Source organism: Pinus tabuliformis, chromosome X (assembly GCF_031772625.1).
Source record: "Pinus tabuliformis cultivar Carrire ecotype Pingquan chromosome X, CPIR1, whole genome shotgun sequence".
NCBI classification, from domain to species: Eukaryota; Viridiplantae; Streptophyta; class Pinopsida; order Pinales; family Pinaceae; genus Pinus; species Pinus tabuliformis.
The window spans coordinates 287,381,111-287,394,665 of NC_142308.1; positions in this window are offsets into that span (position 1 = coordinate 287,381,111).

Here is a 13,555-nt window from a genome sequence, read left to right on the forward strand (position 1 = left end):
TCATGTACCATGACTGCTCCCTCCTATACATTACATACCTAGGTGTGGGCTTCCCCTTATCTAGCAACCCATATGCCCCATTATGTGGCCCAAGACTACCCCTCTCATTCCCTATTCCATCTCATTTATTTGTCACTTGCCACCCCCATTAGAGGGATGTACGTTGGACATACTATCCCCTCTAAGGGCTAAAACCACTTAATAAGGTACTTGGCTAACCCCCTTCAGAGCTTGGAGACACTATCACATGCCAAAGCCCGCTACAAAAGAGCATGCCATTATGCAGTGCCCACTTTGCTATCCATGATTTGTAAGCTCTTTTACCTTATTATTTTAATGACTGGTTGTATTAGAAGCCTAGGGGACGCATTGGATCTTATGCAGGATTGCAGGTGGTTTCCATATGGGTTTGGTTTCCCTATATGGGATCCTGACCCCCGAGGTCTACATTGGCACATGTAGGGTGTGCATAGAGAGCCATGGGCCTCAACAGCAGCAGACAACACTCCACAAATCTTCGTGGATGTTCGAAGACTACTAGCGATCCACTTTTGGGATGATGGTGATATGCTTGGTACATTATGCCCAGCATGCCCCCAAAGGAGCCCCACACTCTTGGCAGGTGTCCCAGCAGTTGTAGGATGTCACGGTAGCATTCATTATACCACTTGGACCATTACATAGGATCTACAGGTATCTCTGATTCATATGGATATCCATGGGGTCATTTATGTGCCCTCAGGCCCACTAGGAGCACCACAGGTCTACTACTTGGAGAACAAGAGGCCACCCCCTTGTCCATCATATTCCGAGGAATTTATTCCTCAATATGGCACTTCAAGATACTATTGAGCCTTAGGAGGGACCTACGACATGCACATATTATTATTTGGCCCCTTGTGAGGCTTATTTTTACAGTTGTGAGCTAGTTGGGTGGGCTTGCCACCAATAGGGGTTATTATTTGCACATTATTTTATCATTAGGGGCTAATGTAGGCCCATAGGCTAATTTGAACACCTTAGGAGGCAATATATTGATGATAGATACATTCATTTGGATCATCGCTTGACTTGGGATCTCTCTAATCATAGAGAACTTCACATTTTCCCTTTGAGGATATTTTCTGGAGATGGATGAATTTTGACGTATGGAATTGGGTTATTTATCTTGTCTTGGAGCTTTATCTTGTGAACTAAAGTTTGGTTGGATATACTCTATAATTTTGTAAGTGAATTTTGATGTTATTATTTTTGTTGCATACTGCTAAAATTAGGGCTAGTTGCTAGATAATTGAAATGTGGAATTGAGCATGTTTTAGTTTAATGTATGGGCCAATGTTATATCAATGAAATGTCCTAGAGATTATTTGTCTGGATAAGCTTGCATCGTTTTCTTTGAAGTATAAATGCTTGAAATTCATTTTTCTTGTCTTTCTCTCAACATTGGATGAAGTTGACTTTCTGGGCCTCCTTGATCAAGAAACCAAGTTCTTACTCATTATCATCTTTGACTCCATATCCCCAAGTGAATTAGGCATTGGTCCCTTAAAGGGGTGATCATTTTAACCTTATCCTTATTATTTTCCCCTTTTTTCCCCAGGTCTAGCCCCATTAGGTCACCTAGGGCATCAATTTCCCGGGAATTGACCGAAGGAAAAATTTCGATCTCCTAGAGGCTACTGCACTGGTGGGTCCCCTCCCTCTCCTCCAAATTTGAGGCAATTCTAATGGTGGAATCTCTGGGAATCCCAAGCCCTAGCTCTAGGACCTAATTTTGCCTAGGCATCCCCAAGGCTAGACCTCAATAGGATCAATTCAACCTTTTGAAGTAAATATTCTTGCTTGGTCCTTTCCCCTCACCTTGTCTAGGATAGGAACATCATTGGTTGTTGCATTCCATCCCCAAACCTAGGTTGGATCTTGGCTCCATGTGGTCCCACTTCTCAATAAAGATTATTTGTCAAGGACCATTTGGGAATCCAAGTTTCCCAAGGATTATAGGGATTGAGAACCTTTTTTATAAGCCTATCATTTATCCCTCACCCCTGGTGAACCAAGTCCCTTGCCTAAAGAGAAAGCAAGTTCCTTTCTTCACTATATCCTTGGGAAAAGATTTTCAGGGTCACTTCTCACGTATCCATTGACATATATTTTACAAGCGATCCCTACACTATCGGGAATCCTCCCATCAGTGACAGTTCGTAAAGAGCAGGGAGACTTAGTTGTGGTGACAATGGGCTAAGCCTCCGCCATTGCCCTTAACCTAGCAGTTGCCCTCTTAGGAAACCTTTTTAGGTCCCTTGTTGGTTTGAGTGGTAATATTTATGGCGTTGTTGTCGAGGACATGAAGTGTGTGTTTTGTTCTCCATACGACATATTGACAAATTATTATTGACCACTCCAGTGGAAGAATGAAGCCCTAGTTCTTCATTGAACATTAAAGTTAATGCTTGTAGGATGAAGCAAACATCTATCAAGGCACCTCAATTCATCCCGGCTACTCCATTGTAATATTAATATGCAAAATCATAGAAGATGGATATTTCTCTTGGTCCTATATTTGAAAAGCTCAATAACCAAGAGATTCAAGAGTTGCAAAGGAAAGTGGTGGAATATGCAGAATCCTTTCAAGATATGTTGGAGAGCTTGGATATGGAATTCATGCTTAGGTTTTATAAGTCGCAAGAAGTACAACTTGACATAATAATGTGTGCTTATGAAGAGGATCCTAGTCGTCTCTATGACCTTGCTCACATAACTTGTGTTGTGAATATTATGGATAACCTCATCAATAACAATGGGAATACCTCCTCTAAGGATAACGAAGAGTTGGATATCGTAAGCTTCCAAATCACGCAAGAAAGAATGGATGAATATAGCAGGTCACGTAGGGAGATAGTAAGGGAATATAATTATAATGAAGTTTTCTCTTGCTTATATGATGAAGAAGTGAAGTTTCATAAGATGAAAAGTGAACATAAAGAGAACCCTACTAATGCTCTCCTCTTAGAAGCATACTGTGGAGCGATAAAAAGGTGTCTTTTGAACTCCTAATTACCTTCACATTAATTATCAACCCAGAGACGACTTTTTATTCCAAGAGTGTACTCAGTCTGAGGCGGCTATTTACTCAAGAGTAATGTTTTGCAGTATAGTACTTAAAACCCAAGAGTAAATGAATGCTTGAAACAAAATCTAATTGGAACAACAAGAAACTGAAATGTTCTAAACTAAATCATTCATTCAAACAACCATCAATCGAGGATACAGTAGCAATAACTCACTCCTCTAGAAATTGATGCAAAGGAAATTAGAGCATGGACCAAAAAACTGGGAGCTAAGCAGCGACTTGTTGACTCACTGCAGCTTTAGACCTTCTCTCACACCAAAGCAGTAAATGCAAGGAAATGGAATGGCAGCAAGTAAAATGAAGTAGCAAAAGGAAATAGAACAGCAATAAATGAAACAGCAATCAAAAGAACTAAATCTCGCGAGTCAAAACCAACTTACTCACACTCTGCTATGAAATAACACTCTTCACTCCTCAGGCAAACTGGATGGAATATACTTTATGGAACGGCAGGGATCAATCATATATACACGCAACACGCTAATATAGTAATCTAATCTTGGTAATCCACTTGTCAGTCTTAGTTATAAATAATACGATTGTCTTTTAGAATGTAACAGCAACGTTCATAGATTCAACAATCGCAAGGAAATATAATTTCTAAGATGAATTCAATAATACCAATGGTCAAATGTTACAACACAGTCATTCCATAATTGAATAGCAACGGTATCCTGTAAAAACCATTTATATCAGCACTTAAAGAAACAGCAATGCGTTGCAAAGTTAATATAACGGTTCTGTCTTCAGAAATGATATTACTCAGTAAATCAAATGTAACGGAGCTGTGATGTAAAATAACATAACATATCAGATTACCAAATAAAACTGAGAAGCAAACCACGCATAAAACAAAAGAATATAATATACAGTAGCAGCAGCAGCGTGCTCCACCAGAGGCTGGGCCCTTAGTCGCCAGCGGACGCTGCTGGGTTACTTCAGAAGGAAAAGAGTGAACAGCAACGCCCAAATTATGTATTAATCATTAAATAGTGAAATCATTACAATAGTTGAAGCTTTGAGACTTACAGCATAAAACAATCCTTCCTTCCTCCTATCCTATCATGAATCATCTCTAATTCAAATCATCAATTCGCCATCATTCGAATCCCCAAAGTCATCCTGAAGTCCCCCCTCTCTGATCTTTGTTTTCATTTAAATAGAGAAAAATCAGAGAGCAGTTATAACATAGATAATTACAACATGATTTCTTTTACAAATTTGGGTTGATTCTAACCAGATGATCAACAAGAAAATATATTTCCTTTCATCTCTCAACAAAAGCAAGACGAATTTGGGTTTGCAGCTGAGATTTGGAGGACGGCCGCAACAGCAAATCTGAGAAAATCGTGCTCAAAGAACCCTACGTTTCTCTCTGTACAAGCCGAATTTGGGCAAACCGTTCTTCAACAAAGTTAATTAGGCCCGTTCTGGACAAAACCCATGTTCCGGATTTCTCAAATTCATTTTCATTTGCTCAGAATCTCAACCGCAAAACTGTCACTCCTTAAACCAGCGAATTTCTGAGTTGGCGCTTTTAAAAATCAAATCTTCAATCTAAAAATTATCTTGGAGGCTAAAAATGGTAAATAATGTTATAACCAACTTTTTAAAACTATCATTGGTAAAATAATTCATAATCATGAATTTATTAGAAATAAAGGAGAATAGATAATATTCATTCATAAGAGCATAAATCATTTATAAAATGGATTTAAATGGTAAATTATAACAAATGATATGATGAAGAATAGTGGAAATGGGTGGGATAAGTGTTTAAAAGTGATAATAATAATGGCATATTAACGACCCAACATACCCCCACACTCAATATGTTGCATGTCTTCATGCAACGAAAACTGAATATATTGCATGTCCTCATGCAACCCAAAGACAAAAACCATGTGTTAACCAAGCAATAAAAATTTGAGAACAAATGAATGCTTCCTTAATTAATGAATATTCAATTTTAGCAATCGCGATGGAGGCATAACAATTTTTACATTGACAGTCAGCTATATGTATGAAGTTGCAGCAAAATATGACATAGATAACAGCAAACTTCATTAACCATTTTCCCGAAACTACAAACCAGATTTTGTTGAAATGTTGCAAGTAGATTTGTAATATATGAAGGCTTCTATGATCCAAAAATCAGATCGTTTTGATGCATGGATCATGAGATATAAACAAAATGGCTGTAGGTGAGAGTGCATGACTTCCGAAATTTTATGAACCAATATTTCTTGAAATTGTGTGGGTTTGTATTAATGATACGTATGTGTTTTCCACAAATTACAAGAATTGAGTTCATAGTTTTAAAAATATGTGGAAATCAATTTCTGCACTGTGTAAAAATGAAATTGTATGCCTTAAATAAGGAAGAAAGTAGAAACATCCATCATGCATAGCAATTCCTCCCCCTCTCTGAAAAATTAGCATGTCCTCATGCGATGCTAGAAAACAAATAGAGGTGGTTGCTACCAGCTGTTGAATTCTATGCTTGGTGTAAAACAACATGAAATAAGGGAGGTGTTGAGAATGAATAAGAAGAGCAATGGATGATAAAGAATAGGAATGACATGGTCATAAGAAAGAAATGAAGGAACACTCCCCCATACTCGGAAATGATATGCTGCTGAAAAATGGGAAGTGGTAAAAACTATGAAATGAAGGATGGTAAATAATGCTCAAAATGGATGTTCAATAAATTCTCCTAAATTCGTAATAAACCAGAAAATTATGCTATTTTACCTCAAGTTTTACCTCCAAAAGAAAAATGTGGAATGATATATATGTATTGACAGTTGTTGAAGCTGATGTAGGCAAAGTTGGTGCTGAAAGTGATGCAAAAGGTGGAATCCAGGTAAGCACATACTGTCTGAAGAGTTGTTCACGTTCGCAAGTTGCTCGAGCCGCATCTGTTAGTTGCAATAGTGTGGTCATGCTGTGAATAGAATTTCCCCTGCATACTAGTTGTTCTCCTGTAAACAAATCATACTTGTGCATACAATGTTCTTGAAGCCATAGTGTTGGGTTTGAATAGCAACAGATAAAATGCATGCAAAAATTTCAGTCAGAAAAACTTTTGTCAAATCAACAAGTTATGGCAGAGTGTAGTAATCATATCGCATGCAATTCCATAATGCATACATTCCCCCCCCTCTAATTGAAAAATGAATTCCATGACCATAAAGCGTATGAGAGGGGTTATGCTGATGGCAAGGCAAGGGAATGAACAATACAGCAGTAAAGTACACATATTAATGATAGGACGACGAGAGTTATGGTTATAATGAAAGCAGAGTGTGTAAAGATAGTTATGAATAAGAGATAGGACGCTTTGAATTGATGATAAGTGATGAAAAAGAGAAAAAGAACAACAATATGTCAATAAGATGCTTTACTGATAGTATTCTAGCTGAAAATGATGCGATTGATCATAAAACAATTTCTCATGCATAAAGGTTCAAAACAGGGAAAAAATTAAGGAAATAACTTCTCTGATAAAAAGAAAAATAAAAAAAGGGTATTATAATAATAATTGACGATAAGATATAACTTCAATACCATAAGCAGAGTCGCTGCTGCCAGCAAGCGTCCATAGCCTCGGCAGGGTTGCTTTTTAACCCATATGAGCCAGAATCCTCAATTTATAACTAGAGAGTTTCAGTGTTGTTCTACAGAAGAGATCAATGTGCTGGCATGGTAACCAGATAACCACACTGCCATTCACTAGGATGTAGCAAAAGTGATCAGGTCGGCTCGTGATGAGACCTCCTGTTCCATGGATAATTTGGCTATCCAATGGATCATAACCCTGGTGTGGTGGCCATAACGGGAATGTCACTCTGTTACAGCCTTATGAACATGGTAGGCTGGCTCGTAATGAGACCCCCTATCCTCCATCTGCGAACAAAATTTTGTTATTATTACACATTTTGATGATAAAAAGAGGGAGGCTCAGTACTCCTTAAGAGCAGGGATGGTGGAAGAAGTTGAACATGTCAATAGAAAAAAAAATATACCCATAATCTCGTTTATTACAGACAGAGAAGATTATAACCAGGAAGGGTGGAACCAGCATGGTATTAAGATGGTCAATCAATATCATGTTCAACAGAATACAATGCAGTAAAGTGATATATAAATAATTGTGTCCCTTCTGAAAAAAATCTATCATCAAGGAGCTGTCCGGTTAAAGATTATAACGTGAATGATATTAACTTTGCTTCAAAAGAACCCATAATTCTTGTCCTGATAAAAATAGTGTACTTCATGCCATGAAGGGGAATTAGTAAAATGTGGTTGAAATGGATTAGGAATAATCTCACAAGAAGAAAGAAGGGTTGCTCTTGAAAATAATCCCAAAGTGTTGTTCTTTTGCATGAACAGCAAAAACACTCAAAAAGTGGTGTTCCGTGTAGGAAACAGCAAAGAAAATGCACACCAAAAAAACAAAAATACACACAAAAAAAGCGTGAAAATGGAAATGTCGTTCCTTTGGAAAAAGGAACAGCAAAAACGCAAGTGTCGTTCCTTTGAAAAAGGAACAACAAATGCAAGTGTCGTTCCATTTCGAAAAAGAACAGCAAAAACATGAAAGTGCAGAAGTGTTGTTCCATTTCAAAAAGAAACAACAAAACATGAAAGTGCAAAAGTGCTGTTCCATTTCGAAAAGGAACAGCAGCTGTTCCATTTCGAAAAGGAACAGCAAAATGTGAAAGTGCAAAAGTGTTGTTCCATTTCGAAAAGGAACAGCAAAACGTGAAAGTGCAAAAGTGTTGTTCCATTTCGAAAAGGAACAACAGTTGTTCCATTTCGAAAAGGAACAGCAAAATGTGAAAGTGCAAAAGTGTTGTTCCATTTCGAAAAGGAACAGCAAAACGTGAAAGTGCAAAAGTGCTGTTCCATTTCGAAAAGGAACAACAGCTGTTCCATTTCGAAAAGGAACAGCAGCTGTTCCATTTCGAAAAGGAACAGCAAAACGTGAAAGTGCAAAAGTGTTGTTCCATTTCGAAAAGGAACAGCAGCTGTTCCATTTCGAAAAGGAACAGCAAAACGTGAAAGTGCAAAATTGTTGTTCCATTTCGAAAAGGAACAACAGCTGTTCCATTTCGTAAAGGAACAGCAAAACGTGAAAGTGCAAAAGTGTTGTTCCATTTCGAAAAGGAACAGCAAAACGTGAAAGTGCAAAAGTGTTGTTCCATTTCGAAAAGGAACAGCAAAACGTGAAAGTGCAAAAGTGCTGTTCCATTTCGAAAAGGAACAGCAGCTGTTCCATTTCGAAAAGGAACAGCAAAACGTGAAAGTGCAAAAGTGTTGTTCCATTTCGAAAAGGAACAACAAAATGTGAAAGTGCAAAAGTGTTGTTTCATTTCGAAAAGGAACAGCAAAACGTGAAAGTGCAAAAGTGTTGTTCCATTTCGAAAAGGAACAACCGCTGTTCCATTTCGAAAAGGAACAGTAAAATGAACTGTGAAAAAGGAACAACAAAATGAATGGCTGAACCAAAAAGTGTTATTCCTTTATAAAATAAATAGCAAAATGAAAATGATGTCCCTTTGAAAAAGGAACAGCCGGAACGACAAAAATGCACACAAATGTTGTCCCTTCAGAAAAGGAACAGCAAAATACACAACCATAAAATGCAAACACGCAAAGAATGAATTAGTTGTTCACTGCATTGATGCTGAGGATGAGTTGCACTTTGAATGAAGCAACACCTGAAACACAAAATATAAGAGAAATTAGAAAAAAACAACAAAAAGCAGTATGTAAATAAATAAATTGAGTTACAACAGCTATGATGTTATGTCAAAAAAATGATCTATTTGAAAAATGTTTTGGCAACAGTGACAAGACATGAATCTTCAAATGGAAATCAATTCTTCATTTCTTCTATTATGAATCCGTTGGGTAATGAGTTGGATGAAATTCCTTTGTTTCATTTAAAATTTCTTTCAAAAATCACTCGTCCATAAATTGACCTTTTTTATTTTCACAAGACCTGCAAAAAACGAGTATCTACCTGCAATAAAACATTAAATCATGGAGAAAGAGAGGTGCGCGGGCTCCCCTAATCCAAGAATTATGTAAAAAACTAACAAGTAGTTACTCTGTAGAACAAATCCTTGGAGAAAATAGCAAAGTAAAGTTTATTTGTTACCTGCGGGAGAGCAGTGGCCAATCATACTAACCTGCAGTGTTTTAATCACAACTTCTTTGTTTTTCGTCGAAATTGAGTGATTCCAAAGCCAAATGAGAGCTAATTCGAAGGTTTATCTCCATTAGAAACAGGCTTTAAAGATTCAATGATATGATATGTCAATTTTAGTTAGAACAACCTGCATAATAGAGTCATTGTCGATTACCCGGCTTAGACCAACAGTTGATATTTCAAGCGTAACTTTTTCGTTTGATGTCGGATTCGAATGATTCAAATTGGAAATGAAAATAGATTCATTTATTGATCTTCAATAGAAACAGGTTTTGAAGACAAGAAGATTTGATAGGTCAAATACTGTAAGGAACATTCAGAAAGACATAGTTTTAAGAGTGCTGATTTACAATAGACAGTCAGTATTTTGATCATAACTTCCCCATACGATATCGAAAATGAGTGATTCAAATTGCATTGTAAACTAGATTCATAGGGGAATCTACCATAGAAACAAGTTTTAAAAATATGGTCATTTAGGCCTCCAAAAATTGACTGTCCCAACTCTGTTCCTGAGCTGCCCGCTAGATATCCGGTCAATGTTTTGGTTCTAACTTTTTCGTTTCAAATCCAAATTGAGTGATTCAAATTGAGTTGGAAAGTAGACATCAAGGGCTACCTAGGATAGAAACAGGTTTTAAAAATATTCACTTTTGGTCCCTCAAAACATGACTGTCCCGACTGTTTTTCCAGAAATTTCATCAAGCCCGCAAGCCAAAAAATGATATTCAAGCATTTTTTTTCAAATTGGTGATAAAAGTTAATATGAGTGTTTGTAGAGATATTATTTCCATTATAAGTCATCTACATACACAAAAGAATTAAAAAATTATCACCAATGTTGATTTGCATAGCATGTTGTAACAAAAACACTAGTTTTACATGGAAAAACAAAATGCATTTATTTATTCCCTTATTTGTTTTATTTTCTACACTAACCTATTTTGATTTGAAAAATGAATATGACTACGTATATGAGTACTTCCAGTGAAGCCATTTTCGAAATGAGGCTTCATGTATACACATACCCAAATTTGAAAAATGCATATTAATGAAAATTAGGGTATGAGAAGCCATCTTCCCTTGAAAAAATGATATCAAAAATTGTTGAAGCATGGAGTGATGTTGCAAACAAATGATGGAGTGAAACCAATCTTCAATGTATCCTTTATTTTCTTGATTTCCCATATCCATCATATCATGAAGTTCTTGAGCTTTTAAAATAGCTTGTTGATGCATAGTAAAAGAAACCTCATTTTCTTCCATAGCTTCTACAATTTTTGCATTTGAAACATTCTGAATCTCATTGTAGGTTTTCTCTAATAACACATGTGAGATAGAATGGGTGGGAAGGGTGGGTAAATTTTCCAGTTCAACATTGTAAGTATGTTGTACTGATTTATTATGGTGAGGGTGTGGAATTAGTTGAGCAGGAAAATGTGTAAGGAATGGAGCATTTTGATGATATGGTTGATTGGGTTGTGTGAATGGTTTTGATGGGCAAGCAAGATATTGTGGAAGAGCTGGTGGAGAATATGGAGAATGTGCTTGTGCTACAAGATGAAGGAGAGTAGTCATGCAATCATAAGGTGAACCATGCCAAGCTTGTAGAGAAAATTGCTGGTGGTTATATTGAGATTGACATGGCTGCCCTAACACATTAGTATTCCATAATGGATTATGCAAGTAAGAAAGTGGAGAGGGAGTGTTTTGAACCATACCTGTAGGCCATGATTTCTGTGGTTTTGACCTTGTTGCAGCTTCCTTACCTCTTTGATATGCTACTTCCATCCTAGATAAGGAAGAGTGAGTATCTATGAGATGCTCCTTTCGGTCCTGAGGGTAAAACACTTCATCCAATTCTTGATTTTTATGAACCTGCAAAACATCCAATTTTTCATTTAGAGAGCTAATAAAATCAACTTTAAAATTTTCAAATAACACATTGATTTCAGCTCTTATGTCTCCTATTCTTGTAGCAGATTTGGAAAAGAAAGAACAAACATCTCTAGAATTCTTACCAGCCTTGGAGATTCCTCTTGAATACCTTATGCACAACTCACAAACATCATCATATGATAACTGAAAAACATCACCTTTTCCTATCAGATTTAAGATTTCTAAACATTCCTCTTTGATTCCTTTAAGAAGGAGTGTTTTTAAGATCTCTTTCTCCAAATGCTTATATTTTGATTTTTGAAGGTTGTATTGAAATCGATCTACATAGTCCTCCAAACTTTCATCTTCCCCTTGTATCATACCGAAAATATCTTCATTGGATTTGCAATAGTCTTGGTACTTCTTCAAGAATATGTTCTCCATGTCCCCCCATGATTGGATGCAATTCCCACCTAGGCTCATGAACCATCGGAGAGCTGCTCCTTTTAGAGTAAGAGGAAACACTTTCAATCTTTGATCATTAGTACAATAATCATATCCTCTACAAAGTATTTTGAACTCAAATAAAAATGTATATGGATCTTCATTTGCTAAACCATGAAAATTTGGTAAAGATGGGGGAATTATGTGCATTTGTGTCACTCCTCCTAGATCTTTGATAGGAAATTCAAAAGTAGAAACGTGAGCCATTTATTACCATATTTTAAGATGTTCTTCATGTGTTTCTTTGAGGCTCCTTCTTCAAATGTTCCTGTCAATCGGTTAGTGAAATGGGTGGTGCTTACATCACCACTTGCGTGAGATCATGTGATTCATTTTTTTAAAAATTTCTATCTTTTTCCTAATCATTCACACAAAAATTCAAACATCTATTTCTACCCTAGGTTCTTTAACAATCCTGCTGGAAAGCGGACGGGGGAGCAGGGCTTTTACATGCTCCGTACGCAGGTTCTTACCTTCCGTTTTTAAGATCCAACTCTTCCCTAGCAGGCACTCATCAGATTCACACTACTCTTTAGAAATGGCTACACTCTCCCCGGCAACGGCGCCAAAATGTGGAGCGATAAAAAGGTGTCTTTTGAACTCCTAATTACCTTCACATTAATTATCAACCCAGGGACGACTTTTTATTCCAAGAGTGTATTCAGTCTGAGGCGGCTATTTACTCAAGAGTAATGTTTTGCAGTATAGTACTTAAAACCCAAGAGTAAATGAATGCTTGAAACAAAATCTAATTGGAACAACAAGAAACTGAAATGTTCTAAACTAAATCATTCATTCAAACAACCATCAATCGAGGATACAGTAGCAATAACTCACTCCTCTAGAAATTGATGCAAAGGAAATTAGAGCATGGACCAAAGATCTGGGAGCTAAGCAGCGACTTGTTGACTCACTGCAGCTTTAGACCTTCTCTCACACCAAAGCAGTAAATGCAAGGAAATGGAATGGCAGCAAGTAAAATGAAGTAGCAAAAGGAAATAGAACAGCAATAAATGAAACAGCAATCAAAAGAACTAAATCTCGCGAGTCAAAACCAACTTACTCACACTCTGCTATGAAATAACACTCTTCACTCCTCAGGCAAACTGGATGGAATATACTTTATGGAACGGCAGGGATCAATCATATATACACGCAACACGCTAATATAGTAATCTGATCTTGGTAATCCACTTGTCAGTCTTAGCTATAAAAATACGATTGTCTTTTAGAATGTAACAGCAACGTTCATAGATTCAACAATCGCAAGGAAATATAATTTCTAAGATGAATTCAATAATACCAATGGTCAAATGTTACAACACAGTCATTCCATAATTGAATAGCAACGGTATCTTGTAAAAACCATTTATATCAGCACTTAAAGAAACAGCAATGCGTTGCAAAGTTAATATAACGGTTCTGTCTTCAGAAATGATATTACTCAGTAAATCAAATGTAACGGAGCTGTGATGTAAAATAACATAACATATCAGATTACCAAATAAAACTGATAAGCAAACCACGCATAAAACAAAAGAATATAATATACAGTAGCAGCAGCAGCGTGCTCCACCAGAGGCTGGGCCCTTAGCCGCCAGCGGACGCTGCTGGGTTACTTCAGAAGGAAAAGAGTGAACAGCAACGCCCAAATTATGTATTAATCATTAAATAGTGAAATCATTACAATAGTTGAAGCTTTGAGACTTACAGCATAAAACAATCCTTCCTTCCTCCTATCCTATCATGAATCATCTCTAATTCAAATCATCAATTCGCCATCATTCGAATCCCCAAAGTCATCCTGAAGTCCCCCCCTCTCT